The 22614-nt window shown below is 38.8% G+C and overlaps 1 protein-coding gene and 1 pseudogene across 12 annotated transcripts in view; both read right to left on the reverse strand.

Moving 5' to 3' along the window:
• TENM2 (teneurin transmembrane protein 2) overlaps positions 1 to 22614 on the reverse strand; it is a 1058578-nt gene that overhangs the window by 480518 nt on the left and 555446 nt on the right. The window lies entirely within an intron of this gene.
• Positions 717 to 2260, reverse strand: LOC140704516 (very-long-chain (3R)-3-hydroxyacyl-CoA dehydratase 2 pseudogene; annotated as a pseudogene). The gene has a single exon (XR_013542042.1). The product of XR_013542042.1 is annotated as a very-long-chain (3R)-3-hydroxyacyl-CoA dehydratase 2 pseudogene (transcript).

Raw genomic sequence — 22614 nt, forward strand, 5'->3', positions numbered from 1 at the left:
TGGCAATGTCACAGACTTGATCTGTACAATCAAATGCCTCCAGCAGGAGCACGCTAAAATCTAAAGCTAGAAATGATTTTATCATTTAATAAAGGAAATGCACACAAACTTGCAGAGAGATTTGTTGAAAGAAATATAGTGTCTTTTATGGCAAGTAAATAGGACTCCCCCCACCCACCCCAACTGAACTCCTGCTGGGAAGAACACTGAAAAATTACTTCTAATTTGCTACAGCCTCAATTCCCACTGCATGGATACAAACTGCATCTGCTTTTGTACTCAAGTTTTGTTGTCGCATCCAATTTGGAGGCTATGCAGGCTTATTTTTATGACAACATAATGTGTGATTTTTCCAGTAATTCATAAAGCCACACTTTCAGATGTACAAAATGAGCATTTACATGGTACAATACTCAAAACAAGACCTGCTATTCTGAAACCTTTAGGTACTTTAAAATTCCACTTAAGTAAAAAAAAAAAGGTTTCACCGGGCCCAGAGTTCACTGGAGTTAATTAAACCACTTGGCCAAACCCAACACAATGTCCATGGGTAGCACTGGGAGTCCCCCCACTTCCTGAAGCACTCTCTGATGCCCAAGGTATGCTTTGAAGAGTTTTCTATCCCTCTCTATTAATTATGGGGTGCTTAGTGAGGAGTAGAGGGGAGAGAAGATTGCACCTACTAGGTACACTAGATACACTTACACTGGATTCTCCTCTCACATGAACAGAAGTTCTGGGATGAATACAGTTTCCATTTCAAGTTTTCTCTGTGTCTCTCTCTCTTTTGTTACTGCTTAGGCTGGGACCTACCCTCTCAATACTACCTTTTTGCCCTCTTTTATAAAGCTCCTGGGTTTTTTCATCCTGTTTCTTCATCCTAAATTATCTTTCAAGTCAGAGTCTGGATTTCTCTAGTCAGCCCAGAATAATCACTCCTTGTGGGCAGCTTTACAAGCAGAAAACGTATCAAACTTGAGAATGCCCATACTGAGACATACTCAAGTTGGATGAGTCCTGGAACCATCAGGCAAGCTAGATTTAACACAAACTGACTTGAATAAACTTGTCTGCCCAAGGATTCCTCTTGGAAGGCTGAAATGGTAACGGTATGCTGAAAAGGTAGATGGTTTTGCTGAAGAATTACCAGTGCTGAAAGATATCTTTAGGACTCACCTAAACTTTTCATTATGACCTTCATATTTTAGTACTTCTGAAAACTTGCTTACATTTTGTCTATGTGTTTTGTCTATGTGTTTGTGTAAACGTGTCTCTGTGTGTGTGTTTGCATGATTACAATTGTATGTGCACCTCTATGAACAAAAGCTGGAACTACTCAGATTTCTTGTGTTTTTCAGGAAGGGAAAGTACTTTTCTCCTCTGATGCAGCATATGAAAATACAGCTGAGGGAAGATTGGAATATAAGATATCATAGTCCGGATCAGGAATGTATAGTAATCAAATGAGAAATTGTATTTGTTATTTAATAAGCTGAAAGTATAAAAGGAGTAACGAATTATCTCTGTCACTGTCCAGGAAACGACAAAGAGGAGGACACTGTCTTCACTTTGCACCTCTTTTACACTGTGGGTTACGGCCCAAATCAGAAAAAACTCTTCACATCACCTGGAAAGCTGTAAGGACAACAGAAGAAGGAACGATCCCTATCATGTAATGCAGGATCTCAAGCAAAGCACCAGTTTGGATGAATTTCAAAGGCTTTTCTATTGAATAGTAAAGATTGTGATAGCTACCCTTGGCGAAGTACGCTCTAACTAGCCTAACAGCTATAACAGCAGTCATGACCATGTTACAGATGACCAGGTAGGCTGTGGCCAAAGCGCCAGGGCTTTTCCGCCACCGGAGGCCCGTCTGGGTCTGCGATTGCTGCTGCAAATGCGGTTGTCCGCTGAGCCCGCAGCCATTGTTATCTGCCTGACGGTTATCTGCTGCTGCTGTTGCTGTAATGGTTGCTACTGGAGGCGGCCATGGCGGCCCTTCCGCGCCTTCCACTCCCTGCTGGCCAGAATAAGCTGCAGCGGTGCCTCGAAATGGTAACGGTAAGGAAGGAAGACTATTTTTTTCCCTTCTCAGGTGGCTTTGGAGCAGGTTGTGATTTTTCCAGACTAACTGGCATAAATGGAAGTCTTGAAGTGTACTCCCTGCTTTTCCACTAAACAGGGGATGGTGGGAAGATGCATTTCTAGGATTAAGGGGCTTACTATCTACTGGAGTAAGGAGTAAAAACAGCGCCTCAAGTGATCAGGAAGAAGAAGTGGTCATTACTCCTGGGACTTGTGCTAAATGCTTTCCCTTTAAGGCATCGAAAGATGCTTAACTGGTTCCTTTTTATCAGCTGGAGGCTCAAGGCACTCTCTCTCTCTCTTTTCTGTCAAGGAAGGGAAATATTCAGAATTCAGAGGGCCTATGGTGTACAGACAGACAGATATTTGCTTCTCTGCCATAAACATGATCCACAAAATCCCTTCAAATCTGTACTTAGCTGTAAAATAAAACTTGCATCAGCTGCTATCCACTCCAGGTTTTTGTTTGTTTGTTTGTTTAAAGATTTGAGGGGGAAGAGACAATTTAAGTCAAGGGATCAAGTCAGAATTTCCCCTATTCCCTTTCCTCTTGTCCACAAATGATTTTCAAAAAGTTGAAAAATGTATGAGTAGTTTTAGCCATAAATTCCTGTATGTAGCATACAGCCTGAATCTCTCTCTTTTGAAATGAAATAACCCATTTATTTATTTATTTATTTATTTATTTATTTATTTATTTATTTATTTATTTATTTATTCCATTTATACCCCGCCTATCTGTTCGTCGTGAACACTCAGCCTGTCAGTTTTAACCATTGTGGGATTGGAAAAAAAACCCTTGTAAGGACCATCAGCCACTGTTGTAGGTCTAATGAATGGGAAGGGGAATTCCTTAATTCCTTACTTGTACAAATAAGGAAATGGCAGTTTGGTTGGGATGCCTGTCTCAGCTGGTTTAGGGAGAGGAGTTCTTGGCAGCATCAAGATTGTGTCAGGATGATGCATTGGGGGCAGCCAACCAGTAATTCTTTCTGTGCATGGGATCGCTGTAAAGAAGTATTTCTGCACCCCAGATTCACAGCAGAAACTAATGTGTCATATAGCTGGGGCAACATGGCTGTTCTCCCTTTCTCCATGCCAAGGAGCTCCTGCCCTCTTATGGAACTACTAGGATGCCTGGGGAAATGGGTTTGGAGAACAAACTAGTATAGAATATACTCTATATATGGAAAAAATCATTTTCCCTTTCCGTCTTCACTACTGTGACATATTTATTGGATTTGAGGCCATATGGTGCTAGTAATGCTGTACTGGGGGGTTTCGTTGGGGGAAAAGTCACTCAAAGGTCTAAATAGGTTTTTAATGTTGCCTTTTAAATTGCCCATTTCTTTCAGTATCCCAGTTTTACAGTGAACCATGGTCTCTAAAGCTGCATTAGTCTCTTTCTTTGAGTATCGTGTGTGCCAAGAACAGCATAAACTTTCCTGACATTTTTAGTTTTATCAGCATCAAAACATCTCAACAGGAATGTCAATAATGCAGATCACAGAAAAAAAGGACTACAACAATCAATAGATATCACTCCTATCTATCTTCCTTAGACTGGGCTGTAGCCTCCCCCCTCCCCCCCCCCAAAAAAAATATGTGACTGGTTGACTAAGAACACAAAGACAGTATGATTCCTTTTCCTTCTCCCCTCCTTTTTTCCCAGAGTCACTGTCATCTCATAACTCCCCTCTTTTTTTACAAATCAGTGGCAACTTTTAACCTGAGGTTGCTTTATTTTCTCATAAATCTATGATTTAAATCAAAATGGAAAAAGTTTGTCATTCATTAACATAAAGGATAACCTATCCATTGATCCACTGAGTGGGAAGTGGTGGCGCTGCGGGTTAAACCGCAGAAGCCTCTGTGCTGCAGGGTCAGAAGACCAGCGGTCGTAAAATTAAATCCATGTGACAGAGTGAGCTTCCGTCCCTTGTCCCAGCTCTTGCCAACCTAGCAGTTGGAAAGCATGTAAATGCAAGTAGATAAATAGGTACCACCTCGGTGGGAAGGTAACAGCATTCCGTGTCTAGTCGCGCTGGTCACATGACCATGGAAACTGTCTTTGGACAAACTCTGGCTCTATGGCTTGGAAACGGGGATGAGCACCGCCCCTTAGAGTTGGACACGACTGGACTAAATGTCAAGGGGAACCTTTACCTTTACCTATCCATTGATGGGGGTTGGTGTCAAAAAGGCAATAACATGATCGTTACTTTTCACAGAAAGCTGAGTAAGGCAGGCGACTATTCTGTATACAGGCCAATCCTATACTGCAGTTATACCAGTGCCAGAGATATAGTGTCAGTACACTGGTGGAATGGTTGCCAATACATACTCAGTCCATACCGTATGGGCAGACAGAGCAGAAAGCAATATTTTAAAGCCCAAAGTGCAAATAATACCTCAACACATTGTCTAAAGCAGTTTGTTTTAATCATGTGTAATTAATTATACAACTCCCTGGTATCTGTATGGATGAAACAAGTTTTGCACTGTTTAACAGGTGAGAAAAGTATGCACCTAAATCCCACAGTGATGACACAGAACCAACAGATTAACCACGTACAGTGGGGTCTCTACTTAAGAACTTAATCCGTATTGGAAGGTGGTTCTCAAGTGGAAAAGTTCTTATGTAGAATCTGCATTTCCCATAGGAATGCATTGAAAACCATTTAATCCGTATCTGCTCTTTTTTCCGTCCACAGAAACTAATGGGAAGCTGCTATTCCGCCTTCTACCACTAGAGGGGGATTTTTTTTCTTTTTTTCCCCTTAGGTCAGGGAACAGTGTTAAAAGCACTTCTGACAAAGCTAATTTTGAAGCAATGGACTGAAAACCAATTAATCCGTCCTGGCTGTTTTTTTATGTAGAGGTGTGTTCGTACATTGAAGCATTAGTTCCCATAGGAACTAATGCAAAGCTGGTTAATACGTACTCTACCACTAGGGGGAGAACTTTTTTTTTAACCTAAGATGACCTAAGGTTAAAAAAAGAGCAGGAAAGTTTTTTTTTCCTGTTCTTATCTGGATTTTTGTTCTCAAAAGTAGAAGCAAAATTTAGCAAATGGAGCTGTTCTTAAGTGGAATTGTTCTTAAGTAGGGACGTTCTTAAGTAGAGACCCCACTGTAGCACAAGCAGCAAGGATGCTGGCCTAATAGAACCTAGGCTGCTTTGCAATAAGGAAAGAGAGACCTCAAAATACCACACGGTCTCAAAAACTCAAGACAGTTTTTCCCAGCTATGGGATGCCAGCACAACTGCACCATTTTGCACTGAGTCAGACTGTATTGGAAGCATTTTAGAAAACTTCATCTGCTCTTATGTTCGTTCCCATAATCCTGATTCATTCCACCATTGCTTCACTTAATGCCTCATGGCCCCAAGAACAGCATGCAACTCTGTTCTGTCTCCTGAGCAAGAAAAGAAGAGGATGGGAGAAAATGGGTAACATGAAGCCCCCTGCCCCCTCTCATCCTGAGGCTACCTAAAAGTACCTTGAAATAGGTTATGGAGGCTGATGGACTTTTCCACTAAGCCCACCAAGTACAGAAATTAAGTACCTCTCCTAAGTACCTAACTGCTATAGCCTCTCCATCAGTGCATCTTCAGTACAGGATTGCACTCTTGGAATGAAATAAGGCAATACACTCTACGATAGGCTTCTGCTATTTAGCCAGCAAGGGACAGCCAACTGCTCTTTGGAGAATTTCCTAGCAATCTGTGATGGCCTCAAAGAAGTCACCCATCTATGTTTCTCTCCAGGAGTTTGAAACCTTGACATTTACACAGTGACCATGGCAAACCACTTTTGCCAGAAACCATTTCTGCAGGGTTATGAATGCTGTTATAAATGCAAGCTGGTGTGTACTGAAGGCCCACTTCTTTAATAAACTGAACTTTACAATGATTTTTTAAAAAAGAAGACTTTGTTGGATAAAATGACAGAACCCAAAAGCCTTTGTCACACCAGCCTCTGTAGTCTACCTGTCACAGTTTTTGCAGGTGTAGTTTTAGAAGAGAAAGCCATGTTAGTCTGTGCAAGCATATCAGGCAAAATCCAAAGAAACAACAAAACAAGACAAAGGCATGTGGCACCTTAAAGACTATTATATTTTAATGTGAACTTTTGTGGATCATGTCCACTTCTACAGACATATGGGAAAAAATGAAATGCAGGATGAAATATAGAAATCACAATTAAAACATTCACAATATTCATTGGATTTAAGGATCCTAAATGACACACCCAGGATTCTTAAAGCCAATGAATGTTTTACTTGTGATTTCTGTACTTCATCCTGCATTTCATTTTTCCCAATATGTCTGAAGACGTGGACATGATCCACAAAAGCTCACATTAAAATAAAATAGTCTTTAAGGTGCCACATGCTTTTGTCTTGTTTTGCTTTGTTTCTTTGGATTTTGCCAGATTTTACAGGGACATTGTCTACCAGAAACAACAACTACACTGTGCTTCAGCCTTCCCATTGGGAAGAAGAAATAATTCATTATGTCTCACTGGCTACAGCCCTAGAAATGTCAATGTTCACAATGACTGTAGCTCACAAGATACCAAGAACAGGGATTCTGTTATCTGCTCCAGGCTCTTCTACTCTACCGTGTAAGGAAATACATGGATGACGGTAAGTTTAAAGCCAAGTTTTAAAAAAGAATGGAGAATCCAATACCTGAAGTCTTGAAAGTTTGTACAGCCAACTGTTTATAACCAAAAATTTGGGTGGGGTGGGTGACTGGAGCACACTAAATCCTTAAAAGACATATGTAACAGTGATGCTATTTTGTAGTATATGAAAGCTCTGTCATGCTGTTATCACAAAGCCCTAAAAGCTTCCCTTCTCCTAAAACAGTAGTAGCAGAAGCATCTGAACTTTTGTGCTACACGTAACTAATTCTGTTGACATATGGCTCTGTTTTGTCTTTTAAATGTTACTTTTTCAAATCAGGAAAAAAGTTGCTGCTCTATTCAGCTGATTTAAAAAACACAATCATTTACCTTGTGTTGGTGGTACTGCACACAGAGCTAGGTCCCTCACAGCTCTCTATCACAATGTGACAAAACAGTAAACAAACCCCCCCCCCTCACAATGAGGTATTTTTTTTCTAATTCTGCGGAGAACCATGTAAATTAGTCAGCTATTTACTGGAACAGATAGCAATCTTTGTAAAAACTGAAATGGTTCAGAAATTCAGATGTGTCTCCATTCTCTACAGGTAAATGATTTCCAGAACAAGAGCCATCAGAACATGATGCTTTAGCAGAGGCTTTTCTGGCGCACAGAGTGCCCAAAGTAATACAAGTTTGCTCCATTTGCCTTCAGGAAACCTCCAAACAATTCCTTGATCAGGGCCTGGATTTTCTTTCTGTCTCCACAGTGCACATTGTTAGAGGAACAGCAGCGCTCCAGTAGCCCTTAGGCTATGAAGGAAAGCAGCTCTTATTTGTTTTTATTCTTATCCCTCTCCTGTTCCCATAAACTCTGGTCCCTTTGTCTTATGAAGTGGTGAAATGACCCCTCTATAGCTTGAGTTTCAATAATAGAAGAACATGCCCTTTTTCTAGATCCCGTGGCCAGCTGAGTTAACTAACAACCATGCCAGTCCAGGCTGTGTTTTCAGCATCCCTTTCTCCCATCTATTGTGACATAGAGTATATTTATTTAAGGCATTTTTATCCTGCCTTATCACATAGAGTAGCTTACAAATCAAATAAAAAGAGCATGCAATAAATACAGAAAGGACATTTAAAAGCATGAATTGATCAGTCAAACTGACACAGACAGAAAATAAAAGTGGCAGACACATTTTATAAAGTTAAAAGCTTGGGGGAACCAGAAATACTTTTGTCTGCCACATGAAAGAGATTGCCTCCAAAGAGGGAGCTGGTGGTGAGTGAATGCTTTGTCATTTTGTCCCTGCTGCTCTGGAAGTGCAAACACTTTCTTATTAAGTGAGGTTTCACTGGCTGAATAGCTGAGTCAGCTGTGGTACTGAACTTCCAATTCCCCACTGTGCTTTGCAAGAAAAGAAAGAGTGTGGCCTTGGGCAAGCGAGACACACTCAGACTGCCCCCAGAAGAAGGAAATGTCAAACAACTTCTGAGTACTTTATACCTAGAAAACTTTGGAAAGTATCATCCTGAGGATTGATCTAATTATATTATATGGTGCCTACTGCATCCAATATATTGTTTTACTCAGCCTTTCTTGTATTTTGCTCTACTACTATCAATACATTTCAGTTACACAGTAAACGGTGGTCTGAGAGAGCAACTGTATTGTATTGCTGGGAGTGGTAGACTTCAAATAGGGAGGCCCAAGTTTAAACCTCCAATGTATTTGCGAATGGCATCTTTGGAGATGTGGAGATGAAGATGCCTCTGAAGATGCCAGCCACAGAGACTGGTGAAACGTTAGGAAGAACAACCTTCAGAACAAGGCCGAAGAGCCCGAAAAACCCACAACAACCTTCAAACCTCCACTTAGCCTTAAATCATCATTGGTGTGCTTGCACCAATCAGTACCTTTCAGCCCAACTTCCCTTAAATTGTTTTGAAGATAAAATGGGGAGCAGAAAACCATGTAAAACAGCCATATACATTTCTGCTGTATATAACAGAATAATTACATTTTTGTCAATCTCCTCCTCCTATGAACTACAAATACATCCAACTCCTATTTGCTGAGGAAAACCACTCAATTGATTTAGTAGGTTATACGTATCTGAGGAACTAAAACAAAATAGCTCATGTCAAAATCCCATGGCAAACGCTTGTAGAATTAGTTATTAAAAAGGACAATACTGTTTCTTTACCACTGTTTGAAATCTGTTTTCAAAAATTTTAAGACTCACAGCCACAAGTTCAACAAGTTTAACATGAACAAAAATACTAATAAGCAGAAGCTTTTAAAAATGTGTGCATCTCTTCTTCCACTTATGTCCTCTAAATCTTACTCTCCTCAGAGCAGCATCTGGCTAGGCTCTTAGGTAATCTTCCAGAAGATAAACGTGGAATGATACATATTATTTTGGAACTTCATTTCATGGGCTAAAATGAACTGGCTAAAAGGTTATGTCCATGTAACACAAATGACATAACTGTAGAAATTATTTTTTGTTTTACTAAGTGGAACAACTCATCTCACAACAAAATGTCTTTGTAATTCACTTCTAAAAGTTGCGCCATCTGTAACTATGCTTAGAGGATTTTGACCTCAGAATCCCCCAGTCAGCCGGCCTAGCGGTGGTCATGGCGGCTGGTAATTTGGGGAGCTATAATTCATGCAAGACCATTTCTAAACTCTGAAACTATGTTTATAAAAAATGTAAAACAATATCCAATAGTGCTACGTGAGGAACAGGAACCACAGTAAAATCTGTCACAAAGGTTGGCAAATAATTAGCAATCATGCTCATTAAATGCTCTAAGTGATATAACAATACATACAGGTAAAAACAAGAACCCCAAAGAACAGCAAGTTGTTCTCAACATTTAGAAATACATAGATTATTTTCCATAAGCAGCTAAGGGACGAATCAGAGCAAACAACCATGGACTAACAGACTGACATGAACAAGAAATTGTTGTGGGTTTTTAAAAAGTTGAACTCTGACATCATTGTAACTGTTTCTTTCTAAAGCAATGGTTCACTTCGGAGAATTACAAATATTACTCTAAACATATATCTGAGTGACCTTCTCTTATGTTTGGGTTAAATAACTTCTCTTTTTGAATTAAATACTACCACAGTTTCTTTTTTTCTTTTTTCCATGTACAGGTAATGTCATTCTAATTTCACAAACATATTTGGAACATAAATGAGTGCTTACTAGATTTGCATTGCAGCACTAATAAAGACATACTTCTAGATTAATAATGACAAATTTACAGTAACCTAATAAGAAATATCTCTGGGGCTAGAATGGTTCAATAAAGCCTTCCTAACTAAAAATAAAATATAACTCCTTTCAACAAATCAAATTGAACTTCAATATAATAAAGAAAAAGACAAAATCTTACTCGTCTACTGCCTTATCAAAGCATGGGAAAATACACAAAAGACCTAAATACATGAGTGATCCTCTGTTCTAATTCCAAGCAGAGCAACTGGAAAGAAGTTTCAAAGTAAAATAGCAATCATAATATACCTAAGGTGCAAGGTAGTTTTCAAAGGAGGGTTTTGATAACTCATATCTTGAAGGTTTACAGAATTTAGGCCTACTTAAAGAGATTATCTTGTGTAATCATTGATTCATGCAAAGCAACACATCATCTACATTGGTAAAGAGAGATGGATTGACTTGAATGCATCTGACATTCAGTATTTTACCTTATTTTTAATTAAGTCAGTCCCATTCCCTACCACGTTTTAATATGGAAAACAGTTAGTGTTTGCATGATCAATATAAGCTCTGTGCTTTCTTTGAGCTTTACTTTGTAACTGATGTAGTTTGAGAAAGGCGATTTTAAAAAAAATCAGATAAGCATGTTTTTTTAAAAAAAATCTACATACCTATAAATTATGCCAGTCTTTCCATAAGAATATAAAGAAGCATGAACCATTAACTACTGAGTGTGATAGCAATATTTGTAATTTATGGAGGTTCTATTAAAAGTATAATCCTGATTATTTTACAACTATTAGTAGTGGGTATATCATAATGAAATAATTTGGAACTGCTGTGCTGCTTAGTGAAAATTTGAGGGAATTTAAGTGAAACAATATAAACTGGTTGTTGTGGGTTTTTCGGGCTCTTTGGCAGTGTTCTGAAGGTTGTCTCTGTGGCTGGCATCTTCAGAGGACAGCACTCTGTGCTCTGTTGCAGTTTGTTTGGGAACTGAGTATTTATAACTGTGAGATCAGCTTTTGTCCTTTTTCAGGAAATGCGTGATTATGTTTTATGGAGATCAGTGTGTTTTTGTTGTAGTTGTATTGTGATAAGGAGGAGAGATTATTTTTCACTGTGATTGATGGGTGTTGTTAACTGGTCTTTTGTGTGTAGTGATCATTGTAGTGAGTATAGTGGCTGGGTAGAGTTCATTGACCTTTTGCACGCTGTATTTTTCAGTGCTAGGAACCAACTTTTGTTGAGTTTCAAACTTTCTTTTTGTTGAATTTCTGCTGATGTTTGTGGATTTCAATGGCTTCCCTGTGCAGTCTAACAGAATGTTGTCCAGTATTTCAGTATTTTGAAACAGAATTATAATATAAATTGGCTTTGAAACAATCTCATTCTAAATAGAAAAATTTAAGGGGATCAGAAGGAATATACTGGAATAACTTATTTGAAGTATATTATTGATCATATTGGAGTGATACATCAGAGCATTGTTATCTTTCCTGTAAAAAGTAAGCGTACCACTCTGAATGGATTCAAAATGATAGGTTTTTTTTTCTGGATCTTGTATAATTATGTAAAAGGGGAAAAATCAGAGCTGTACAGACATTCTTCTTCAGGCAAAGGATGGAGGGAGCTCAAGAGTTTATCATAATCTCAATTTGTAGATCAGAATGTATTTTTCAGATTTTGCATAACCTGTGGTTAGATACAATGTGGTCAGAGGTAGTATTCAAGATCTCGACACATACACACTTCTATTTAGTAGATAATAACTGTTGCAAGGGGAGAGGGAGGTTTTTGCAGGCAACCCTCAAATCGCTTTGTTTTACTGTAAGTCTGTTTCAAAGTCAATTATTTTCAATTAAAAAGAAACATTAAACAAAAATGAGATGAAATGGATTTAACAGATTGCAAAGGGACTGGACATGGACTGGAAACCGAAAGATCCATTTATTCCCAGCTGATTATTATAATAAAGTTAATAAGTTCTTTCAGTTCTTAAACATTAGGTTAGTATCGTTACCTTGTTGCTCTGAAAAACAAAGGTAAGAAAATATGAATACATAGATGTGTGTTAGTTCATCTCAATAAAGGACGTGCAGAGCAGTGCCATCTAAGGTGAGACATATTTTATAGAAAATGTTATAAGACTAACGGCCCAGTTCTATTGACAAAAAGAACCATTGCTGGATTGGGTTTTGCTTTAAAATTATTTAAATTAAGATATCTCCATGATGCAAAGAAAAAAAAAAACAGATTTGTTCATCCAGAAATCATGAGTTTTTGAACAGAAGCATGGCATTTTAATGTGCGAGCAGAAAGTCGTTTATTTTAACACAGATGAAAGCCTCTCCCTGTATCATTTTAAAAAGGGGAAATTAGTGAAAATGTATGAGCTAGGAGGGTGCAGAAGGCTTTAAAAAGGCTATTCCTCCCCAGTAAGCAAATGAATGTGCAAACACCAGCATGTAACCAGCCCTGAGAACTGTGGCAGAGGGGCTTTGTTAACCGGTGAGGACCAGACTGATATTTGTACTTTGATTTATACAGTATTATGAACAAGATTTCAGCCAACGTGTACAAAGAATTAACACTCTAGTCATTGGTTACATATAACACATGGGAGACAGCTCCAAATTTAAATATTGGTTCAGTTTTCTGAAGAAAACATATATCATTGCTAATGGAAGATAATTTAAATTTGGAGAAAAAGTAGTAGTTCTCTTCATATATATTCCAGTGCAAATTTGTGATCAGAAAAATAAATATTGATGTTGCAAAATACATCAAAGATGTTTCGCTTATACCTGAGACCTTAAAATGGAAAATCAATAGATTTTCTTCTCAAGACTATATGTCACTGATTGCTTAGACTTTGAACTTGAATATTTAATGTGCTTAATTCATTGGAAAATATTGCACTGTAATTCCCAACTTACAAAATCATGGATCAACAACATAAAGGCTTCTCCAGACTCAAACCAATTTCAGAAACCTGTATGGACTGCTGTGCTTTTCTGCCTGAGCTTATGTGCAAGAACAAAAGTTTTCAAGGAAAGAAAAGGGAGAGGAAGAATAGTTAGGAATTGAGAGGCAGAATTTTTTTAATGATCCTTTACTACTTGTACAATAGAGAACTTGAAGGTGTCACTGAAAAGACTTCTGTCTACATACGCACCCAAGATGTCATGGTGATAATACTTTGAAACCACTCCAATATCTGTGTGCCTCCAGAAGACTCTCTTCCACTAGACCAGTAATTCCAACCTTGGGTCCCCAGATGTACTTGGACTAAAACTCCCATAAACATTCACCACTAGCTGTCCTGGCCAAGACAGGAAGCAGTCCAAGAACATCTGGGAACCCAAGGTTGAGAACCACTGCACTAGGCAGAATGTAGATGATCTACAAAGTAAAACAAAAATGGCAGCAGGAACTCTTGTGTTGTGGCAGTTTTATGAGACATGGGACTGCTCCCTGACTCCACATGTCAGCCACATCTGTGTGTGAGTGAGCCAGTGAGTAAGTGAACAACCCCAGTATAAGAACTTCAAAAGCTGAATAATGGGATCCAATGGAAGCAAAAGATGAGCTCTATTTGGAAATAAAGTCTGTAGAGAGGTCAAAGCCAGCTACAGGGTTGCATATTCTGAACAGGAAAGATCACCAGTAGTGACAGAACAGTGTGATCCATCATTGCTACTTTTACTATTTTACATTCTTATTGAGGAAGGGAGATGATGCCAAGAAGAACTCAAGACCCATCCAACAAAAATGTAAAGGCAAGAAGTAATTGATCCATTGTGAAATACACATGGAGAAATCTAGTCCATTCAAATCCATGTTTTTGGTACAAAAGTAACCATTTAATGGACAAGGTTAGACTTTATCAATTTAGTATTCATCATCATTAACAATGATTAATTCATTTGCTGTTCCACAGTCATTACAGTAACACTCTAGATATTCTACAATTATTTTAGTCATTAGTGTGTCCCATTATTTCAAAGCATTAAGACAGTTTTAGTGAGAAAGCTCTTTGAATGAAGCTCTAATCTCCTCTCTCTCTCTCTTTTCAATTGGCTGCTAGCTGCCTTATCTGTAACTTTCTCTAATACATGCTTTTCTCTGCATACTGGTATGATGCTACCCAACCTCGTGATGTCTTTTCCTTACATCAACTGAACAGGTATAACAGGAGAAACAGTGGCATCTGATGCTTCTGTAAATGTTTTCGCTGAGCATCTCAGTGTATATATAGTGGTGCCTCGACTTACGAACTTAATCGGTTGTGGAAGGTGGGTTGTAACTTGAAATGGTTGTAAGTCAAAGCACCATTTCCCACAGGAATGCATTAAAATTCAATTAATCTGTTCGGGTCGAAGAAAAAAAATCATCAAAAAGCACATTAAAAACAGCATTGCAAGACCCATCAGAAATGCGATTAATCTGTTCCAGCCAAAGGGGGAAAAAAACAAAAGAGAAAAGCAAACAAACCCTGCAAGACCCATTAGAAATGTGACTGATCCATTCCAATTGAAGGGGGGGAAAAAAAACCCAAAAAGCAAACAAACCCTGCAAGACCCATCAGAAATGGGGAAAAAATCTCCAAAAAGCAATCAGTGCAAGATCCATCGGAAATGAAAAAAAAAAGTGCAAAGAGAGACTGCAAGACCCATTGGAAATGAAAAAAAAAAATCACTAAAAAGCAAACAGAGACTGTAAGACCCATCGGAAATGCACAAAGAAAAACCCAAAAAGCAAACAGAGACTGCAAGATCCATCAGAAATGGGAAAAACACACCAAAAAACAAACACTGCAAGATCCATTGCAGCATAGAAACATAACTCCACCACCCAGTCCAAACCCACGCTGCCAAACCCACCCAGAACAGCCAGTCTTTAAAAAGTAGAAAGCAGCACCTTACCAGGCAGTCCTCTTCCGAATGCACGCTCTCTAACCGCTGCAGCAAAAGAGCTACAAAGAAGCAGCCTCTTCACCACCAATGGTTACCAATTTGAATTCCCCGCCTTTTTCCCTGCCTTTTTTCTAGTAGTAACTTGAAGCTCTGGTCGCAAGTAGAAGCAAAATTTTGTGGCCAGAACTGGTCGTAACTCAAAATGGTCATAAGTCGAGATAGTCATAAGTTGAGGCACCACTGTAGTTTCAAAAATTAGAACAAACTCAGGAAAGACATTATTCCAAAATGAAAGTAGGATGATCTCAATAAAGCATAAGCTGGAAGGACATTCTAAAAATGACTTTGTCACAGTCCACTATCATTTATACAGCCTGACTGTAGGCCCGTTTGATTAGAAGTTTAATTGGATCACATTAGAAGTGGTGAATTTTTTTTTCCACCACATGTGATTTTTCCCCCACCTATGTATCTCTCATTTACCATGGTTTTCATTGTAATGGGTCATTAGAAAATAAACATGGATGTTAGTTCTTCTGATTATTATGGCAGGTACGTCTAAGGAAACACTTTTGGGGTAGAGGATGGTTTAATCACAGAGAACACATTTCCCTTAATGTATAGTTTGATTCTAAGATCAAATGGGCTTCTTCTTGACTGCATAGGATTGCAGGTCACCAAATGTATACTGAATTCAATGCAGGAGGAGCCATTCACAGGATTGCACATTATGGCTAAAATCTAGTATTCTAGTGGAATGTCTACTGCACATGGCTGACATTTATCAGCTGCAGCTATTTCTTTCGAAATTAAAAATTAAATTAAAGATTATTGATCCTCCCCTTCCCAAAGGTCTCAAGACTCCCTTGGGATCCCTTTCATCTTGTGAAAACAGTTGTGGGCTATGGAACAAGGAAGGAGTCTTTAATTCCAAAATTTGACACCCCTGGTAAAATCATCCCAGTAATGGAACTTTGGGAAAACTAAAGACTAGCCCCTATCCCATGGACCTCAACAGATCATCACAATGAAAGGGATCTCAAGGGAGCCTTGGAATCCTCAAGTGGCAATTGGAAATTGTAATTTCTGAAAGGCTCTACTACTAGTTTCAGTCGATGGCTGTCATCTTAAAAATGTATTTGCAGGTAACTTGTTAGTGTTGGGTTTGCAAAATAAATAAAATTGTGATGTCTCCTGTGACAGGGTAAGGAACGTGTAGCACTCTAGATGCGATCTTTAATACCCATGAGCCTTGGCCACCATGGCCAATAGTCAGGAATGATGAACACTGCAATCAAAGATCAAGAAGATCAAAGTTTACCCATTCCTACTCTAAAAGAGTTAAGCATTTAGATTTCCTTAGTAGCTAACCAGCATCATCCATCTGAAAGCAAAGCATTCTTAAATTGTACTGATTTGAGTTGCACACAATTACATTTATGCTTAACATCCCACTTAAACTGCCTCACAGATGGAACTCAAGGTGATGTGTACTGAGTTTCTGATGTCTACTCCAAAACTGACCAGTTGCAGGCATACTGAGCTTCTAAACTAGTTACTGGATCATGTGATTTCAGACAATGCTTGGAATTCATAATTCTGGGTGGGTCATGCATGAAATGGTTTAACTACTGATAGTAAAGTACTGTTTACTTAGATTGCATTATTCTCATTCTTATTCTAGTTATTCATTCATACATAATAAAATGCCATTATAAAGAACCAAGTTAACATCAATATATATATTCTGCGTTTGTTAATATTTCCATATTAGAACAAATGAAATCAAGCATTTCTTTAGATGCATAGTGCATCTAAATGTAGACACCTCAGTTGTACTTTGACTATATACCAGATGTAGCATTAACTATTTCTGAAAGACCGATTTTAAAAATAGAATAAAACCACCCAGCATGAGAATCCAATGGAATAAGTCAGCACTAACAGATGGTGTTTATTTTGTCAACGCTTGCGTTAAAAATTGCCACCTATTCCATCGAACTGGGTTAACTTTAGGCTGGAAGCTATACTTTGGAAGTGCCATATAAAATACTTTTTAAAAAATCAGCTGTCAATGTTTCCCTTAAAATATGAACACTTATTTTCATGGTTTTAAATTTTCTAGGACATGGTGCAGTACACCAAAGATAGGTTTGTATAAATTTGACACAGTGGAATATTTTGCCTGAAGCTCTGTCTTGCAATATGCAAGCTGTTTTGTTTCCCAAACAAAGTTTGGGAATGTGTTCATTCGAATACAAAAGGTTCAGAACACATGAATTCCATAACAAAGATTAAATCTGCCCTCCAGGTTTCCAAGATCGGATACAATTGTCAATTTTATTTCTGATAGTACCTAATTGGCAATTAGTTTTTTTTTAAATCAAAAATGTGTTTCATTCTCACAGATTATGTGTTTCTTTACTAAGCCCACATATTTCAAAATGTAGTTTACAAGGCTTTGAAGATCATTCATGAACAACCAGCGCGCTGTAAGAAAAATCATTGTTAAATCTAAAACTCGCTGTACAGAAATCAATACAAAGACCCACAGGACACAAGGACCATTTTGCTTACCTCTTTTATAAGAGTGTTTCTACCTTTTGAAATCTATAACTACTATGAAGTCAATATGAATAAACATTAGAAATCTATGGGGAAGGAATCATGTTGATCAAATTCATCACTGGGACAGCTACAGTGGAATTGCAGTAGGAACGAGCTGTATCTGGTTTGTTTCAATACAGTTTAATATGAAAACAGAGTTGTATGTGAAGGTTAATAGGTGATTTTAGCAGTTATACTTTAAATTAATATCAGAGATGTTAGAGATTTAAGCCCATGGTCAGGTATCCATATACAGGTGAGAATATTATGGTATAAACCCATGTACACCATATTGGCTAGAGTAAAAAGATATTACTAACAAATAAAACAAATAAATATGCAGGATTATCAATATGTGTGGAACCTGGGATAGTTCCATGTGGAAAAGAAACTAGGTCCCTGTCCCATGGATGCTACAGTCTAAATCTCAACAGTACAGGAGGCACTGGAAGGAAAGAAAGGAATGAGAGAGGAATGGGTGATTGTGAAGAAGTAAAATTGTGCCATTTCAGTTTTCCAAACTGAGAAAACAGGACACCAATCTTAATTCACCTCCCAGTGCTCTGTTCCAGAGTAAAATTATAGCCCTAAATTCTGAAAAGCAATTCGTAATCCAAGAGAATATCAAATAAAAGAAACAATACAATGAGGCACAGGATTTGAACATTATAAAAACTTATTCAAACCTCTGATCAGCAGACTTTTAAAATGTTACTATTTGAGACTATGTCTGGCTGAAGGATTCCAGGTCAAAAACAAACTTTTCAACCTTTCTTAATCAGTACAGTAAGCAATCTGAGGTATCTCAGCAATTTTAATCTTCACTGATACTATGAAACTGTGCATCAAATTAGAAGATTAGTATTTACTTTTAGGAGATACACTCTCCCAGGAAGTACAGTGGTGTGACTTATGAACGTCCCGACTTACGGCCAATTTGAGTTACGACCAGCTCCAGCCATAAAATTTTGCTTCTGCTTGCGACCGGAGTTACAATCAGAAAAAAGGCAGGGAATTCAAACTGCTAACTGTTCATGGTGAAGAGGCTGCTTCTTTGTAGCTCTTTCGCCCGAACCGTTAGAGTGTGCGTTCGGAGGAGGCTTCGGAGTTCCTGGTAAGGTGCTGCTTTCTACTTTTTTAAAACTGGCTGTTCTAGGTGGATTTTGGGCTGGGTGGTGGGATTATGTTTCTATGCTGTGATGGGTCTTGCAGGGTTTGTTTGCTTTTTTGGTCCCCCCCCCCATTTCCGATGGATCTTGCAAGATTTGTTTGCTTTTTTGTTCCCCCATTTCCGATGGGTCTTGCAGGGTTTGTTTGCTTTTTTTTTTTTTTTTTTTTGGCATTTCCAATGGGTCTTTCAGGATTTTTTGCTTTGGGGTTTTTTGTTTCTTCAGCTGGAACAGATTAATCGCATTTCTGATGGGTCTTGCAGTGTTTCATTTTTTTGTTTTGGTGATTTATTCCCCCTGGCCGGAATGGATAAATCGTGTTTCAATGCATTCCTATGGGAAATAAGGCTTTGACTTATGACCTTTTCTAGTTACAACCATCTTCTGGAACGGATTAAGTTCATAAATCGAGGCACCACTGTAAAACACATCTGCCATAGTATCGAGTTTTCCTCATCTAAGTATGTTGCACTTAGCATAGTTTGTTGCAATATAAACAAAAACTTAACTTGCAATTCTGAGTAGACATGGGATATTCATATTCATATCCTACCTCCCCACACAGCTGACCACTCTGGCAAGGAGTTGATATGATGAGTCTCCTTGCTCAGCTGTTGAGTGGTTGGCTGTGCGGCAAGGCGAGGAAGCGCTGGTTGGTTTGCTTCTTGGATTGGTACAATGAGAATGCTGGCTGCATGCAGCAAGTGTTACATGAACCTGCTGGTTCAGGAAAAGGGTCCAGTTGGTGCCGCTATTCATATTCCTATCCCCAGAGATACAAATATCTCATGTCTAATTCTGAGGAAATCCCATTGTGAGTAGGAAACTGGGTTAACTGTCAGGAATACACTTTTCCTTTAAATTATAGTTTAACCCTGCCAAAGTAACTGAGATTAGAATTCAAAGCCTTTTGTATAAAGATTGATAGAAACAAACAACAACGCATGAGCCCAATTCCCCCTTCGAATTATTCTTGTGATGAGAAAGGGAATATATGCCTCTTCTTCCTCTTCTATTGCCAAACTCATTATTTTCCATGAATGAGATTTCAAGAGTTAGAAACACTCTTATAGAAGAGGTAAGCAAAATGGCACTTGTGGTACTTTCCAGGTTCCTAAATGAAGTGAAGAGACGCCACAATTAGAAAAGGTTCCTCGCTGAACACATTTTCACTGTCAACACATGGACAGTAGGGATAAAGGGTGAAGTTAATGCATTCATTTCCCCTATCCCTCTTCACACAAATAATTTGAAGGCTGAAGGATACATAAAATAGCTAGCATATATACCTCACATTGAGAAGTGTGTCACCCACATTCTGTTTTTTTACAAGTAAGTTTAGTATTATTATCTGACTAGTATAGAAATAAAGATGAGGCTCAGAAGCTGAGACATAATGACTTATCTAAGATGATCTACTGAATTTAGAAATGAGGTGATTTGAACCAGGTACTTCCTAGCCCATCCTATGCTCTATAGTAGCTGTTAACATGGGTCTCACGCTGTATCCTGGCTTGAAAACTAGGCTTAATTAATATTAACCTTTTAATAGGCTTTTACAGTATCTTATTGTAACACTTATAACTGGCTTTTATAATATCTTCAGGAATTTAGATATTGTTAAAAACCAATTAAAAGATTACTCTAAAACATTCAAATCAGCTTTAAGTTGTGCAACCATTTTCCAGAAGAGGGAATTATCAATATAAACAGCAGCATACCAGAAAAGCTTTTATTTAGCTAGAAACAAGGTCTCAACAGAAAAATAAAACTGAGCATGCTTATAAGACCAGAAGTTTCATGTCATTTAAAACATTCTCAAAAAGGAAAATATGCTCAGAAGTATTGCTATAGTAAGAACAAAACACATGCAGCTTCCTTAAAGTAATATCACAGAAAAGAACAGGACAAATTAAACAGGATAGAGCACAGATGGACTTAAATCCCGTTGCTTACTGAAGTAAGTCACATTGGAATAGGCCCTTTGAATCAGTGGGATTTTGGTGAGTCAACTCCTCCATAAACTCCACTGATTCAGATGAACCTACTTCAGTTGTGCTAATGTAAGTCACAACTGGAGTAGGTCTCTCTGAATCAATAGATCTTATAGAGGAGCTGACTCACCAGTTCCCCACTGATTCAATGAGCCTACTTTAGTGCATCCTACTATGCTTCTACTTACCGTTGTTTCAGCCAAGGAGTAGTATCTGTTCTGCAAAAGCCTTCATTTGGATTAAAATACACACTCACAGGTCCATGGAAAATTGAGCTAAAATGCCTATTTAGGAATACAAATAGTTCTCAACGCAAGATATATAGGGGTTTACAATATCTCGCAAAAATCCCATCTGTAGTGCATGACAGAGAACATTCTTTTCCTCCTTCCTGTTGTGTTTTCTGCATTTGCTGCATAATGTTTCTGCATAAAACTAGTGTCAAAGGTAAGCCACCACTGGGGGTAAACATTTTGTGAACACCCACGGGGCCATGCATAACCCAAAGGGGAGGGCCTTGAACTCATAGATCACCCCATTGAGAGAAGATCTCAAAAAACGGCAATGGTCAGGCTGAAGGGAGATGTGAAAATATGCATCCTTCAAGTCTATGACTGCAAACCAGTCTCCTTGTCTCAACATCTGGATGGTGCTATCAAGGGAAACCATCCTGAATTTCTGGAGTGTGATATATGATTTCAAGGGGTGGAGGTCTAAAATGGGCCGTGATCTATTTTTGGTGTGAGGAAATAATGGGAAAAGAAACTAAGTGCAAAGACAGGGTCGTGAACCCGGACAACAGCATCCTTCTGAAGAAGAGTGGCTACCTCTTCTTCTAGAGGGGATGAGGGGATGGTGTTCCTGAACAACCCTGCAGCTGGTAAAGAATCAATTTCAATAGTGTAGCCATGAGCTATAATGGGCAAAACCCAGGCATCAGAAGTGATGGATTGCCAGGCAGAAAGGAAGGGTGCCAAATGAACTGAAAAGTGAGGTGTTGCTGGTGGGCCTGAGGAGTCACAAGCCTTGCTTAGGCCCACGGTCGGAATAGCATGCCTGCTGGCGAGGCCGCTGCCTGCAAGTCTGCTGATGAGAAGGACCTGATGAATAACTTGGATTTTGTGATCTCTGATGGTCAGGATAAGGCTGGTAAGGAAAGAACGATGACAAGAGTTTTATGGTCTACTCTGTTGATTGTGTGGACCACAGCAAACTATGGCAAGTTCTTAAAGAAATGGGAGTGCCTGACCACTTTATCTGTCTCCTGAGAAACCTATATGTGGGACAGGAAGCAACAGTCAGAACTGGTCATGGAACAACTGAGTGGTTCAAAATTGGGAAAGGAGTACGGCAAGGCTGTATATTGTCCCCCAGCTTATTTAACTTGTATGCAGAATACATCATGCGGAAGGCTGGACTGGAAGAAGCCCAAGCCGGAATTAAGATTGCCGGAAGAAATATCAACAACCTCCGATATGCAGATGATACCACTCTGATGGCAGAAAGTGAGGAGGAATTGAAGAACCTTGTAATGAGAGTGAAAGAGGAGAGTGCAAAAAACGGTCTGAAACTCAACATCAAAAAAACTAAGATCATGGCCACTGGTCCCATCACCTCCTGGGAAATAGAAGGGGAAGATATGGAGGCAGTGTCAAATTTTATTTTCCTGGGCTCCATGATCACTGCAGATGGAGACAGCAGCCCCGAAATTAAAAGACGCCTTCTTCTTGGGAGGAAAGCGATGACAAATCTTGACAGCATCTTGAAAAGCAGAGACATCACCTTGCCAACAAAAGTCCGAATAGTCGAAGCTATGGTTTTTCCTGTCGTGATGTATGGAAGTGAGAGCTGGACCATAAAGAAAGCAGACCGCCGAAGAATTGATGCCTTTGAATTGTGGTGCTGGAGGAGACTCTTGAGAGTTCCCTGGACTGCAAAGAGAACAAACCTATCAGTTCTAAAGGAAATCAA

The sequence above is a fragment of the Pogona vitticeps genome, chromosome 2, assembly GCF_051106095.1.
Source record: "Pogona vitticeps strain Pit_001003342236 chromosome 2, PviZW2.1, whole genome shotgun sequence".
Taxonomy (NCBI): Eukaryota; Metazoa; Chordata; class Lepidosauria; order Squamata; family Agamidae; genus Pogona; species Pogona vitticeps.